The sequence below is a fragment of the Onthophagus taurus genome, chromosome 11 (genome assembly GCF_036711975.1).
Source record: "Onthophagus taurus isolate NC chromosome 11, IU_Otau_3.0, whole genome shotgun sequence".
Classification (NCBI taxonomy): Eukaryota; Metazoa; Arthropoda; class Insecta; order Coleoptera; family Scarabaeidae; genus Onthophagus; species Onthophagus taurus.
Genome location: NC_091976.1, coordinates 9,699,414 through 9,715,664, shown reverse-complemented (window position 1 = coordinate 9,715,664; position 16,251 = coordinate 9,699,414). Strand labels below are relative to the sequence as shown.

General features: G+C 31.9%; 1 protein-coding gene across 2 annotated transcripts in view; it reads right to left on the bottom strand.

Annotated features, from left to right (window-relative positions):
- Nucleotides 1-13,858, bottom strand: part of LOC139431941 (uncharacterized) — a 29,730-nt gene extending 15,872 nt beyond the window's left edge. Inside the window, exons 1-3 of one of the 2 annotated variants that reach the window (XR_011641973.1) lie at nucleotides 13,759-13,858; nucleotides 13,648-13,687; nucleotides 13,360-13,491 (exon numbers count right to left, since the gene is read on the bottom strand). The gene's annotated coding sequence lies outside the window, so the exon portion shown is untranslated. Of the gene's footprint in view, nucleotides 1-13,359; nucleotides 13,492-13,647 lie in introns of both variants that reach the window. The other variant, XR_011641972.1, reaches the window with a different exon arrangement.
- Nucleotides 13,859-16,251: the final 2,393 nt, after the last annotated feature.

Genomic DNA, 16,251 nt, shown 5'->3' with positions numbered 1-16,251 from the left:
TTTTCTTATATTGTCAACTACTGGTACACTCACCTTATTGCTTATTTTTGTCGCATATAAATTCAAGCCTTAATTATTATTAATTTGAGCAGGGATGTTGCGGAACGATCATTGGTCTTGACAGATTTCCTGACAATTGCTAAACACCCATGCAAAGAAGCAATGGCCGACAAAGCCTTGTTGAGTTTGTACAAAACCTCAAAAACGCAGAGAAACACGTTATTTCTGCCCAGTCTGTGAAGAGAAGCCTGCTCTTTGTGTTGAAGACTGTTTTCAAATTTATCATAAACAATTCTATATAGTCAATTCTATATATACGATATTCTTTTTCTGTTACCTAATGAATAAACATTGAATGTATATTTTTGATTTATTTTTAATAAAATTTCTATTGGTATAAGCCATGTTTAATATTGAAACAAGTAGTTTAGACAACCAAACATAGAACAAAACATAACCTTAATAAGAACGTAATGTAAACGTTAAGACATAGTTCTATTGTGAATAAAGTGATTAGATTAAATAAAGTATTAACGACTATTAGTGTCATTTATTAACAAATCAATGCTATTGAATGCTCTTGGTGGTGATGGTCTCCATTTGTACCACACATTTTCGTTGGGGGAAGAGAAAAAAATTTATAAAACTTTTATAGAATCGTTTGATATCTATTGCAATCCAAGAAAAAACATAGTATTTAACAGATATAAATTCTTTAATAGGAGCCAAGACGAAGAAATTTTTGAAAGATATCTAACTGATTTAAGAAAACTAGCAAAAGATTGTGATTTTGGCACGCAAGAAGAATCTTTGGTGAGAGATAGAATAATATTAGGAATAAAAGATATAGCATTACAGGAAAGAATGTTAAGAGAATCAACAATGGATTTAGAGAAAGCTGCTGAATTGTGTCGAGCACATGAAGCGAGCAAGAGACCAGTGAAAGTACTAAGAGAAGGGAAAAGTGCACAAATAGATACTATAAAAAAGAAAAAACAATATGCAAAAGAAGGAAAATTTGATGAAAATATGGGGAAAAAGTTTAAATGTAAGAAATGTGCTACAGAGCACGAGAGAAGAAATTGTCCGGCATATAATAGAAAATGCAACCAATGTGGAAAATATGGTCGTTTTATGATAGCACGCAGACAAAGAACATACCAAAAGGGAAGAAAACAGAAGAAACAAAAGAATATTCATGAAATTGAAGACAATGGTGAAGAGGAAGAAGAGGATAACCTGTATATCGATGGTCTCAAAGCAATACCTCGTAAGTCCAAAAAATGTCAATTTTCGATTTTTGCGTAAAAGGGAACTGTATTATTATCTGCTCCCTCTGGTAGAATATTATAGATTTAAAAAAAACCGTTAACCTTAAATTGGCGCCAAAACAATAACTCGTATCTCAAAATCTTCAAAAGCACAGCAATAGCACGTAAGTCGTTAGGAGTGAGTAGGGGTGTTGTGCTGTCCGTTAATAAAATAGGTATGTAGTTTTATTTTTTATATTATATTATCTGATAATGATTGAACAGAACATAAATAACTGCTTTTCTTTTGAATATTAAGCAATGAATTCAAAATTCATTCAATTAACTCCTTATTATGCACTTTTAAACTTGTAATTACTTACGTGTTATTGATTTCAATTTTAAATTTGTTTTACGAGGTATTGTTACTTTGTTTTTATTCTAAATATTATTATAGATAACGCAATAATGGATAATTCAAGATCAAAAAGGATTTTACAAATGTGCAATGTAGTAACCCAGCCAAATAAATTACCAAAGTTATGTGATACTCTTTATAGCGTAATGTTAAGCGATGCGAAGAATAATAAAAACATCTGTTATTAACGCAATACAAGACAAAGAAAATATTGAGGGTGATATTACTAATCTTTCTGCTGTGATAAACAATAATAGTATACCAATAGATATTCTTAACGATAGCTTTATAGAATATTTAGATCCTGCGTTTTCAAATGAAATCGAAGTAGTTAGTGCAATAACTTGTCATAATTTATCTGCAAATGATCCTGAAAACTTACAAGGATCTCAGTCTACTTTATCTGTGACCAACTTACTGATAGAAAGACGGAATAATAAAAATGTTACTATCATTGATCAACATTCAGAATCTTTGCCTGATTGTCACTACGACGAAATCAATGATATTTTTGAAAGTAATGAAAATAATAAAAATGAGACTGAAGCTGAACTATCTGACGATGAGAATAACCATGAAATAAATAATAATGAAACCATTGGCTGTGATGAGTCTGAGTCAGGAAGAAGAAAGCGTAAAATAGGGGTAAATATTAAGGATGTCAATAAAAAATTAAGAATGAAGGGCCAACAATATTTAGGATATAGACGACCAGCTAATCAGACAAAAATTTTTCATGATTGCACAAGAAAAGCAAGATCAATTGCACCAGCGTGTACATCAAGGTTTTGCCTAAAGTCGAAGAAAAAGATATGTAACGAAATAACTGAAGAGGATCGGAAAGAACTGTTCACCTACTTCTGGAATGAACTAACGTGGGATGAAAGAAAAATTTTGGTTTGCAATCTAGTTTCCAAGGATGAACCCAAACAAAGAAAAAGTTCACAAGGACCAACATCACGTAGAAGTGGTACGTTGAAATATTCTATCAAAATAAATAATGTGAGCAAGCCAATTTGCAAGATGTTCTTGTCCACTTTTGATCTAAAAGAATGGCAGGTGGCAAATTGGGTGAACAACAGTCAGGATGGCATGAATGGAAATAGACGATCCAAAACCGACACCAAAACAGGAGTTTTGTCAAATAGAGTTGCAAACGTATTCATGAAAACCTTTTTAGAAAATCTAAATAAACTACCATCCCATTATTGTCGAAAAGACACACAAAAAATGTACTTAGAACAATCTTTTACAAGTATAACAGATACACCTGGTCAAAACTGTCACCTTTGTGGAGCTTCTCCGAAGCAAATGAATGACATAGATGTCGTATTAAAACGAGTGATAAAAGAAGATAAGTTGGAATATGGAATTTCAAGCCTCCATGCGTGGATAAAAGCGTTTGAATGCATTTTACATATTGCATACAGATTAGAGATATGTAAATGGCAAGTCAGGAAAGAAGATAAGGTAAAAGTAGAAACAAGGAAGAAAGAAATACAAGAAAAATTTCGTCGTAACATGGGTCTTCTAGTTGATATGTCTAAGCCAGGTTTTGGGACAACCAATGACGGCAATACAGCCAGACGTTTTTTCAGAAGTCCTGAATTAGCTTCTGAAATCACAGGAGTGAATGAAAATTTCACAAAACGAATAAGAACAGTTTTAATTACCATTTCCTGTGGTTTCGAAGTAAATAGCATACTATTCAAAACTTATTGTATAGATACTGCAAGGATCTATGTTAATTTGTATCCTTGGTATTATATGCCACAAAGTTTACATAAAATATTATTTCATAGGGCAGATCTAATTAAAAAGTCGGTTTTACCTATCGGACAAATGTCCGAAGAGGTACAAGAATCACGAAATAAGGATTCAAAACAATATAGACAGTTCTTTTCGCGTAAATTCACTCGGCAGCAGACACTCGAGTATATGATGCACTTGCTACTCGTATCATCCGATCCACTAATTAGTAGTTTGCGACCATCACAACTCACAACCTAAGAAAAGTAGCACTTTGCCATCAGAAGTTAAAAAAATGATTAAATGTAGCATAAATGATAGTAGTGAAAGTGAATCTTACAATAGTGACATAGACAATAACTAAAAAATAAAAAGCGTTTTTTTTTCTATTTTCAGTTACATGTTACACTTTAAAAATGGTGTTGTTTGATTAAGTGTAATTATATCAAAAACCATCGTCTTGAAGCGTTTCTTCGTTTATTTATACTTTGTACGTTAATTTTCTTTTATTTTAGTACTTTTTCAGTAATATATCCTTCAATATTTACAAACTATTCACCTGAATTAGTGTTCTATCTTTTCGTAAACTTTTTCAAGAGTTAATTATATGTTTTATCAGACAAAATAATTTCGCTCGCTTAGATCGACAAAAGTGACCACTGTGCACCGCTTAGATATGTATTAAAAAATAATGTTCCATGGGAATAGACTGAAAAAACAGCAGTCATCCTTAGATCAATTAAAATATTTAGTTACTAGCAAATTAATTGTACGATATTGTGATCCGAATAGAAAAATAATAACACAGACTGACGCAAGCAAAGATGGGTTAGGTTGTTGTTTGCTTCAAGACAATAAGCCGATTGCATTTGCTTCTACAAGTTTAACGCAAGCTCAGAAGAATTGTCCAATAATTGAAAAGGAAATGCTAGGGTTAGTTTTTGCTTGTAAAAGGTTCCATCAGTTCATTTATGGACGTGAAATCGAAATGCAAACAGATCATAAACCGCTTGTTAATATATTGAAAGGTGATATTCATAAAAGTAGTACCAAAGTTGGTTAAATCAAGGTTTGTAAAACGTATTGTAACCGTACTCTTCCAGGAACGTCAAAAGTTACCACAGTAAGTTTACCACTGAAAAATGTTAAATATAGATACTAGGCAAATCCAATTTGGCACAATAATTCTCTAGGTATTTTCAATGTTGGGATTTCCCATTCTTTTTGTCTCATCCTCCAGAAAGTACAGAATACACAACCAATATTCTAATACCTTGTCGCGTCACAGCAGCAAATTGTATTTTCCAACTTGGTATTATATTAATAATTAGTTTAACTCTTCTCTACAGTCAAACAATACCCAAAATGAGACAGCAGCAACTACATCTGCACCATCCGTTCAGTTAGATAAAGAACCACAACCATTTACGTCAGCATTAGTCCCGTCTATTCGCAACCAGCCAACACAATTAAAACTTGATACATTTTTAATCAAAAACAATTCGGTCAAATCAAATGATAAATTTAATAAAGAATTATTAAGATTGTTTATTTTTGATTATCAACCCTTTAGTATAGTGGAGGATAAAGGGTTTATAGATTTTGTTAAAGCTTTAAATCCGTTACCTAGCAGAACGGTAATATCAAAAACGTTGATTCCGGCTATTTACGAGGAATGTAAATATAATACAAAAACATTACTGAATTCAGGAAAAACGTTCTGTATAACAACAGATACATCGACCTCTATAAACACAGAGAATTTTATTGCTGTTACCGCACATTTTTTAGATGACCAATACAAATTAATGTCCTTATTATTACAACTTTTAAAGGCAGCAGTTTAAAAAAAAATTACAGTTAACGAATGGAACATTTGCCATAAAATTATATTTGCCGTTTCCGATAATGCTTCGAATATTACAAACGCCATACAATTAGCCGGTTGGAAACATTTCGGTTGTATGACACATACACTCAATCTAATAGTAAAAGACGGTTTAAAAAATGTAGAAATAACGGAAACTGTTAACAAAGTAAGAGAGATTGTAAAACATTTGAGAAAAAGCAATATTGCTAACGATAAATTACATAAATTTCAAACAAATTCTGGGGTTGAGGTGCCACTAAAAGTATTTCTAGATGTTGCAACAAAGTGGAATTCCACATTTTTTTTTTGCTACGAAGATTTTTAGAATTGGAAGAAGCAATTAAAGCACTGTTGCCATTATTGACAAAGAGTTACCAGTCTTAAATATCAATGATTGGAATGCAATCAGACAATTGTGCAAAGTTCTGGAACCATTCGAAGATATTACCAAAACAATAAGTGGGGAAAAATACTGTACTGGTTCAATTGTTATACCAGTATAGATCGGCCTTAAAAGAGTTCTCGAAAGCCTGTCCCAAACGCAATTTTTACTGCCAATACGAGAAGTATTAAGAGAAATACAAACAAGCTTTGAAAGAGGTCTTGGATTAATTGAAAACAGTAACACATTAGCTATATGTGCTTTTCTCGACCCAAAATTTAAAAACATTGGTTTATCTAATTCTGACGTGGCGACAAATACCAAACAAAAAATCATCGGTATAATAGCGACAAAAATTACGGCCAAAGAACGCCACGAAGAACTAATAAAGGCGCCTAAACCACAGGCGGAAGATAACCAACTACAAAAATTCTCTATTTGGTCGCATTTTGACAAAAATGTAGCTAATAACCAAACGAAAGGATCAGCAACAGCAAGAGCCATAATAGAAATGCAGCGATATATGGAGGAAAATATTATACAGGGGCATGAGGACTCTCTTTTATGGTGGAAAGAAACACAACAATTGTTTCCAAAATTATCGCAACTTGCTCAGGAAAAAATATGTATTTTAGCAAGATCTGTTCCTTGTGAACGATTGTTTTCAAAGGCGGGCCAACTTTTGACGGAAAGGAGACATAGATTGAACGAAAGTACAGTTCAAAAACTGTTATTTTTAAATTCAAATTCCATTTATCTTTAATTTTTCGTTTTTGTTCCTAAAGTTTATCTCTTTCATATTATACACTATTTTTTTGATGTATAAAACCATTGTAAACAGTAAGTAAATAATGTAAAATAACGTTTCGTTTCTTTAGCTTTCGTTATGTTTTCAAATTTTTAGTTTTGTTTTTGTTACATACTACAGTATTACGTTACATAGTTATTATTTATTTTTTACTTTAATAAAAAGATGCATACCAGAGCAATTATTTTTTGATTGTTTCAATAAATTATTAATTTTATTTAAAAAAAACTAATTTTTTCAAGTTTTTTAATTGTTAAATCAATATGTTTTTCAAATACATATGCATATTGCAAATCACGCCGATAAATAGCAATGTTTGGTAAAATTATTAGGAGATAGAATTTATTCCCCGTGGTAGGCAACTACTAGATAGTTCTACACGTCGCAGCTCTCGATGCGGTAGGAGGTCACACATTTAACTGATCGTGTGGTTGTGGTTATGCATAACGGCGACGCAACGCGATGTTAACGGGCTAGCGAATAGCGACAGCAGCGTTGCCAACCCTACCGATTTATCGGTATATCTACCGATTTAGAAAGCCATTTACCGATATACCGATTTGATATGTCATCTACCGATTTTTAAATTTTAGAAAATAATGTAATTCTATATCGACGCCCAAATAAATTAAATTTTATTAGTTATTTTCTTGTAAAACTTATTAGTGCGTACAATAGATGGCCTTTGTAGATGTTCAGAATTTTGATTTTACGGGAATTCCCTTGTTCGTTTATTCGTTGTGTAAAATTTACGTTTGTTTCACTTCATACTTAGTAGTAACATGTCTTCAAGTTCATCGAGTGAATGTGAAATAGAACCAAAAAGTAAAAAAATCAAATATGATCAAAAATATAAGGATGAATGGGAGAGAATACCGCAATATCAAGGTTGGGTTCAGAAAAGTAAAAAAGGCAGCTTTGCGCTTTGTTTACCATGTGATAAAAATATTAATATCAAAAGTAGGAAAACGCACTTACAAAACATTCTCAAACAACCGTCCACAAAGATAATAGTAACACGATAATAAAACAAAAGTCTATCACCTCGTTTCTGAAACCTAGCGCATCCACTGCATCTGGGGAACAGGAAATTAAAGAAGGTAGGTAATTCTGAACTTATACGTTTTATCAATGTTTTCCCAATATTTCTTTTACGTTCATACTAGTTATATGGATTTCTATATTTTAGCGGAAATACGTTTAACTGGATTTATTGCCGAACACAATTTATCATTCACTATCATGTACCATCTTCCAAAATTGATTACAAAAATATGCCCTGATTCGACCATTGCTAAAGGATTAGCATGTGGCCGTACCAAAACCACAGGAATCGTAAAAAATGTGCTAGGACGCCAAAACTTTGAAGCAATCTGCAGAGACCTGAGAAACACAAAGTTTTCCTTAATAGCGGATGAATCCACTGACCGAAGTATGGTAAAGCACTTGTGTTTAGTGGTAAGATACAACAGCGACAAAGCTAAAATTAAAGACAGTTTCTTGGGTTTAATTAAACTCTGTGGCTCTGATGCTTTAACTTTACATAAACATATTGTGGAATTTTTTAATGATAATAAAATACCTTACAAAAACAATATGATTGGTTTTGCATCAGATGGCGCGCACTCAATGATTTGATCTAAACATTCTTTAATGACACTATTAAAACAGAATATACCATCATTATTTATAATGAAATGTATATGCCACTCATTCCATTTGTGCGCATCTAAGTCATGCGAAAAAATACCACGATTTGTAGAAGACTAGGGATATATACAATTATTTTAGTTCTAGCCCGAAAAGGATTGCCGAATTTGGCGAATGTCAGGCATTCTGTGGGGTGAAGATTCATAAAATTTTGCATCCTTCACAAACTAGATGGCTATCCGTACACAGTGTCGTATGTCGTATTTTGCAACAGTATGGCCCCTTACAATTATTTTTTACTGATGCAGTAGCATCAAGTGATGTTTTAGCCGCTAAAACTACCTACTAAACGACCCAACAAGTAAACTATTTTTACAATTTTTAGAATTTGTTTTGCCGTTCTTTAATAATTTAAATAAAGAAATGCAATCAGAATCCCCAAAATTATACACCTACCGATTTTATCCGAGACCTACCTAGAGATATTTTACGATTGGAAATACCGACTTTTAGATTTGTGGGTTGGCAACGCTGAGCGACAGACAAGAGTAGCGACACCAGTGGAACAAAAGCCGTGATCACAGTAACGGTTTAGGAACGTCTGTAGGAACGATCGTTCCGTGTTATTTTTAAGTGGCAGTGAAAAAGTAACAGTTCGTGATATATCGCCCATCACTACAACCAAACATACAACAAGACATAACCTTAATAAGAACGTAATGTAAACGTTAAAACGTAGATTCGTAGATTCTATTGTGAATAAAGTGATTAGATTAAATAAAGTATTAACGACTATTAGTGTCATTTATTAACAACTCTCCAAGATACAATACAAGCCAAACTTGATTGTTTATTTTCTTCCAGGAGACCATCCATTCATATTTACACTTATAAACAAGGAACTCACTGATAGTGGCGCGAACATGGCAAGTCAAAAAAGCGCAATACGAGATAACTTGTATTGGGCGTCCTGAGGAAGAGCGCTAATACGTGTTATCTCGTGTTGGGCAGTCAACATGTTAACTAATTTTGAGAAATTATTGCGGAAAAAGAAATAACGAATAATTTTCCAAGTGTATATCTAATACTGTTGAAGTTTATGTATAAGTGCCGCCATCTATGGTATCAATGGTAAATTAGAGTAAGAAAGAAGTAGTTTTTAAGTCGGTAAAAAGAGTAGTACAAAAATAAATAAAAAAGTAGAATAAGTGAATGTAAGACTGTGTTAAAGTTAAGTAGATAATAATAAAATACTCAAAAGAACAATTCCCTGTTTTTGCTAACCACGTTCTACGGACACAAAACTACAAATACAAAACAATTTTTGGGAAGAAGGAAATAGATAATAAGATAAAATTGAAAGTGTACAACGCCGTGGCAGTTCCAATATTAACATATCGTCGGCCTAATGTGAAAATTGCATAAGTCCAATTTTTCACAAAATTGGTTTTTAGCTCCATCTGTTAGAAACGCAGCGTATCTATACACCCAAATAAAAAAACTATGCAAAAAGTATTTAGATGGCGCTAGAAACAACAGTATGAAATGCGCGTAAGTCCAACTCGTTCTACATCAGTAAGAAAGTTGCACAAGTCCTAGCAAGGTGTACGACGACGTGTTGATGTTCTGTCTATGTTTGGTGTCGTGCTTTTTAGTTTGTCAGGCTTTAAATTGGCCGTTATTTTATCAGACCGAGCTTCAATATCATTTAGGTAAGTACATACTATGTAAATTTAAGCTTTTTAAATGTGTTATTATACATTACACTGGATTAATGCCATTTTTGTAAACTTAAGGAGTTGTGCATTTTGCACACTGTTGATATATTTAGAACTCACGGGAGTTATGCATGTTTCAAAGCATTTTGAATACCAATTACTGCAAAGAATGATGAGAATTTCACATTTTTTTACCTTACCTACAAGTTTTGAACAGTTCGCGTAGATGGAAATTCTTGTCAAATCTTGAGGTATTAGTAAACCCTCCTTTTGGTATAAAAAAGAAACAAATTTGGCACTTTCTGGTTAAACAAGTATTTTGTTTCAGCTATGGATCGTAGAACCAGGGGTTTCAAACTGTTGAGTTTAACACTACATCCGGCCAACGCTTTGAAGGACATAACAAACGATAGCTTTGGAAAATTAACTAGTGTCACTAGTGATTCTGTTGAATTAAACAAGACAATAGGACTGTTCAAAGAAAAAGATGAAGACAATCATACTGATACAAAGAGCGCGGAAAATGAAAAGTGTTTTGCAGAAGAAAACAAGGAACTGCAGTCAGCTCTAACAGACTTACAAGAACAAATTCATATGACACAAAACATTTTAGACATAGGGGAAAACAATGATTTATCGTCCAGCTTTCTCAACAATGAAATATTTTTTCCGATAAGATGCTCAATGCCAATACAACAAACGCTATTGCTGCGCAAACAGAAACTCCCTTGAATTTCAATAAAAACCAACGAGAAGGAAATATTAGAAATGAAGATAATGATGAAGAAGATGCAACAAATCACCCAGAAGAAGTAGATAATGAAAACAATGACCCTACATATCAAATAGACGATAATGGGGAACAACATTATGATGAAGAAAATAATGATTCCAGTGAAGAAGTTACACAAAAAAGGAAAAAGAAAAGATTTTGTAATCCTGCAGAATGGAAATATAATACTAATAAAAGAAATAGAGAGAAAGGGGTAGAGTATATGGGTAGAAAAAATAACAAATTCGACAGAAAGAAAACTAAGAGAGTAATGAAAACGAGATGCCTGTGTTCAAATAAACCATTGAAAACCGGTAAAGAAATAGCAATTCAGTGTTACAAGTTGACGGATGAAGAGCGAAAGTTAATTTTCGCGAAGTTTTGGTTCCTGTCGTGGCCGGAAAAGAAGATCTACATTTCTGCAAGAGTCTTGAAGAATAAAACGGAAAGGTCAAGGCATAGAAAGGATCCAGAAGTTAGCCAAAGGACAAGTTCGTATAAGTATTTTTTTAAAAAGAAAAGCGAAGAAATTAGGGTTTGTAAGCTGATGTTTTGCAATACGTTAGGACTTTCTATGAGGACCATATCAGCGTGGATAAAAGATGAAATGTCTAGCCCATCAGCCAAAAGTGAAGAACAGAATAGTGACAAAAATACTCGCAAAAATATTTAAAAAAAACCTTACGTTTTGATGAAGAAAGGATAAGTTTGAAAAAATTCTTTGAAGAACTGCCTAAAGTTGAATCACACTATTGTCGCAAATCGTCAACAAAATTATATCTAGAGCCAACGTTCAAAACTAAATCGGAGCTTTATTTACTTTATAAAGATAATTGGTGTGTAGAACATAATGTAGCTCCCTTATCCATTGCCACATTCTCAAACATGTTTGAAGATCTGAATCTTGCATTGTTTTTGCCAAAGAAAGACGAATGCGATGTCTGCATAGGCTACAAGACCAAAAACGTAGAGGAATCTGTCTACCGGGAACACATTGTCAAGAAAGAAGAAGCACGGGAAGCAAAAGCAAAAGACAAAAATTCCAAAAACAGGGTATTTATGATGGACCTCCAGTCTGTACTGTTGTGCCCGAAATCGAACGTATCAGCTCTGTACTATCGCACGAAGCTTATTGTACACAATTTTACAATCTTTGATTTGCATTCTAAAAATGGCTATTGTTTTCTCTGGCACAAAGGTCAAGGGGAGCTCAGTGCAAACTGTTTTTCATCAATAATTTGTAACTTCTTGATTAATAATGTAATTCCCCAGCTTGAGCCAATGCAACAAATAATATTATATAGTGACGGTTGTAGCGCTCAAAATCGTAATTCCACTTTAAGCAACGCCTTGTTGAATCTTGCTCTCGAAAAACATTTTATATCATCCAGAAATATTTAGAAAAGGGTCACACTCAAATGGAGTGTGACTCGATGCACTCTACCATAGAGAGGCAATTAAAAGGTAGAACCATTAATTTGCCAGCTGATTATGTCTCCCTATGTAAATTGGCTCGAAAAAATCCTAGACCGTATGAGGTGAGCTATTTGGATTATACTTTTTTCAAAGACTTTAGTAAACTTAATTTAATAAAATCAATTAGACCCGGATTTAAAGTTGGTGATCCAACTGTCAACAATCTTAGAGCACTGAAGTATAATCCAGATGGTAAAATCGAGTTTAAGATTAAACATTCCGAGGAGTTTCAAGATATGCCTAAGAGATTAAAACCAAACTTAAATTATATATCAATTGACTCTCCTCCCTTATTGTACAAAGAACAACTGAAAATAAAAAAAGAAAAATTTGAACATCTTATGTTTTTGAAAAAATCTCTTGCCAAAGATTATCATGATTTTTATGACAATCTAAGACATGAATAACTTATTATCCATAAGACTTAACCATTTGATTATTTTTAATATTAAAGTTATGTACTATTATCTTCCAAGTTCTTTAATGTTGTTTTATTAGTAGTTATTTTCGATTTAATAAAAATAATGCCTTAGGTAGGTAAATACTAGCGTTGTTTTATTATGTGAAATTTGCATAAGTCCATCTTTGTACTGGATATAAGAATGAATTTTGCATAACTCCTTTATTTTTCAACAGGTAACTATTATAAAAGAAATCAATACTTGATAACAGTTCCCTAATGTTTTTTTAATCCAAATTCCACTTTCACCCGAATTACTTTATTTTTAAAGAAATAAAATAGTTTTTTTGCTCTCCTGCAAAATTTAGGTTTTGGGACTTGTGCAATTTTCACATTAGGCCGACGATATGCTAGTGAATAATGGACACTCCAAGATAAACAAGAAGGAAACATCACAGCAATGGAAATGAAATTTTTACAAATTTTTTTTAAATAAGAAATGAGTAAATAAGACTGGGAATAGAACAAGAGGAGATAAGTAGTAAAATAGAAAGAAGGGAACTGAACTGGTAGGCCCACATAATTAGAATGGAACATAACACAATAAAAAAGGTATTTGAAGCAAAGAATAAGGATATGACCTAGGAAGAAATGGGAGGAAAGAATAGCAGAAGTTGGGAAAAAGAGAGGGAAGACTCTAGCAGATATAAAGGAATTATCCAGGAACCAGAGGGAGTGGAAGAGGCGATGGAGGAACATTAAAAAGGTTTATCCGACTCCATCAGGCATAAGGATCAGGAGAAGAAGAAGAAGATATCTAATATTTCTAAGCAAAATGTATAATTAAAACAAATAACCCACCTAACCTTTTTGTGTTTTTAAACTTAAGAAAAATGGGAAATGTAGTTTTTACCCAGGGATTTTTTTAATGTCCTTGGTCACCATTTTATCTTGACTTTTTATTCAAAATTTTAATCCATATTCTACCATTGTGATACCTAAAATTATTTAGAAACAAAAATCAAGTATTAATTATCGTTTTCTACATTTTTAAGGAACATACATTATTTTGAAGCGTTTTTATTGCTATTAAATTATTGAAATAGGTATAACAAAATAATTTTATTGATGTAAAATTAAAAAAGATATCTTACATTTTTATCCAAAGCAGCATCCAGTTTCCATCTGATTCATCTTTGAAAACGAAAAAGAATCATAATCATTGACATAAGCCTTGCAAAAACCATCACTTTTTGGATATTTACCCATTTTAATTTAATAGATAACTTAAAATAAATGACTTTATCAGTAAATTGAACTAAAAGCTTCCTTCAGGGGACGGTAACTGGCTTCCTTCCGGTAAACAAAAATGGCTAAAACGATGTTATCCAATGCCCATGCGTGGTTACAGAAAACGTTAGAAAGCATTGTAGTTAAGGATTTTCAACTATAGATGGTGGTTTTGAATTTAGCTGGTTTGCGCCGAATGGAAATAATTCTTCAAATTTCAGTTTTTTAATTAATTATTTATAATTTTTTTGACGAAGGATATGGCGTACTGCCAACGATAATACTATTTATTGTACTATTTTTATACAATTTAATCAATGCCGGTATAACGAACCGCGGGTTCGGTTAGTAATATCATTGTCTTTAAATATTATAGTCTGCCAGCTGATTTAGTTCGATTTCTAATGCCCAGATGGGGTGCTACCAATATGTGCCCATTCGTTAAATTTTACTACACAAATACTACATTGTTACTTGGATTGCCTATAGTATATGTATGTTAATTTAAAAGTATTTCTAAAAACTTTTCTCCCTTATTGGTTGAATACATTTTCAAGTGGGAGTTGTTGACAAAACTCAAATTAAATTGTTAATGCAAACTCATTCATGTAAAGTTTAGAACTGTTTTTATTTTATATCAACTTTAAGGTATATACAGAATGTACAGTTGGTTGTCTATATTAAAACAAATCGAATGCAAATATAACAACACCCTTCATTTTTTATTATTAACTATTTATTTTTTTTTACAAATCTTTAAACTTATTTACAATTTTTCTTCCATATCTTGTGGTATAATAATTAAAATTTTTAATGATTGTTAGCTCGTCTTTTTTAGGAGATTTGGAATAGGTTTCTTCTTAATTTTCACCTTTTCCACGCTCTGCTTCACCACTTTCTTCTTCTTTTTGTTTTCTTACAAAAATATGTTTTTCATTTCGTCTGTACTCGTTTCCTAAATCGTCTTGAACGATGTAATATTATAAATATTATTTTTTATACGTCTGTTTGTGTTTTTCTAGATTTTTTATGTCTTCATCTATTGTATTATACGGTTTCAGTTGTTTTAATTGTATTGTAATATTTGTTCACAAGTTTTTACTGAATAAGATCTTTGCATTTGAATTCATTTTATCTCTTGGAGTATTTCGTAGATTTAATAATGCTAAATAAATATCTTGATTAGAGTCTTTACATTTCTTGAATAAATGTTTGATGTTCTTTACCGCGCTTTCAGTCATTCCATTAGATTGAGGATAATGCAGGCTTGATATGATCTGATTAAAATTCCAGTTATCTGAAAATTCTCTAAACAGATTTTATTTTCGTTATTATTGTGGTACTTTTTAAGTCATTAACTTGTGACGTCTCTATAAAATTAGATAAGTAATCAGCAATTACTACAGTGAAAGAAATGTTGTATGTATTATTAATAAACACCTTTTATTAATAGCAACTTCATTGTCACATTGAAATTTTCATCGATATTATGAAAATGTTATAGATTTTTCTTGGTGACTCTATAATGCATTTATCAATATTACAAATTCGATTTATTGAAATTGTGTACAAAAATTATTCTGGCAACAACCTTTTTAATTTGGGCGAAGTATTCAATCATTACATCAATGAAACTTTTCGTTATGCTGATAATAAAAATCAATAACACGAATTCGTAGTATTAATGTATACGTGTATTGGTCAATGAACCTTAACATACACATCGAAGAAAAATTGATAAACATAATTATTAACATTACGAATCCGATTTATTAATATTAATGTACAAATGATCATTGTCTCAACAAATTATTTTTTTAGGGAGACGTATTTTATTCATTATAATGACGAAATAATTTGTTGTGCCAATAACAATATTATTTAAGAACGCCAAGTTCGTCAAATTAATGTAATATTGATTATCGCAACGTACTAAACATAAAAAAAAAACTGAACGAATCCAATAAGTTATGATAATAAGGGACGAATTGTAACGTCCCTTACGAACCTTGTTTACTTGTTTCTACCGGTTTCTGCTTGATTCCAAGAATCATTTCTTTATTGTGTGCTAGCTCATTCGCGTAACGAAACTTCTGGGTGAAGTGAATTTAGTACTGTTTTGAAAAAAAATACTGTTTTGTTTTACATGCTACAAATTTAATAGTTAAATTGTTGTAGATTTATATTTGAGCTGAGATAATTTTTGATAAAATAAGTTTTGTTCTTCAAAGTGCTCAACTTTGCTTGTTGTTTCTTAAACATGTCTACTAATATTTAGTAGGATACTTAAATTGAGATGCATTGATGACAATAACTTTTGGTAGGTATTTTAAGTTGTTGATAATAATGATTTGATCATTAACATATGATAATCTCTCTTCCGAACATTTGACTATGCTCGGAAAGCCTGCAGACAGTTAAGGTTTACAGACCTTAAAACAGTAACTCAACATCAGAATTACTTGAAA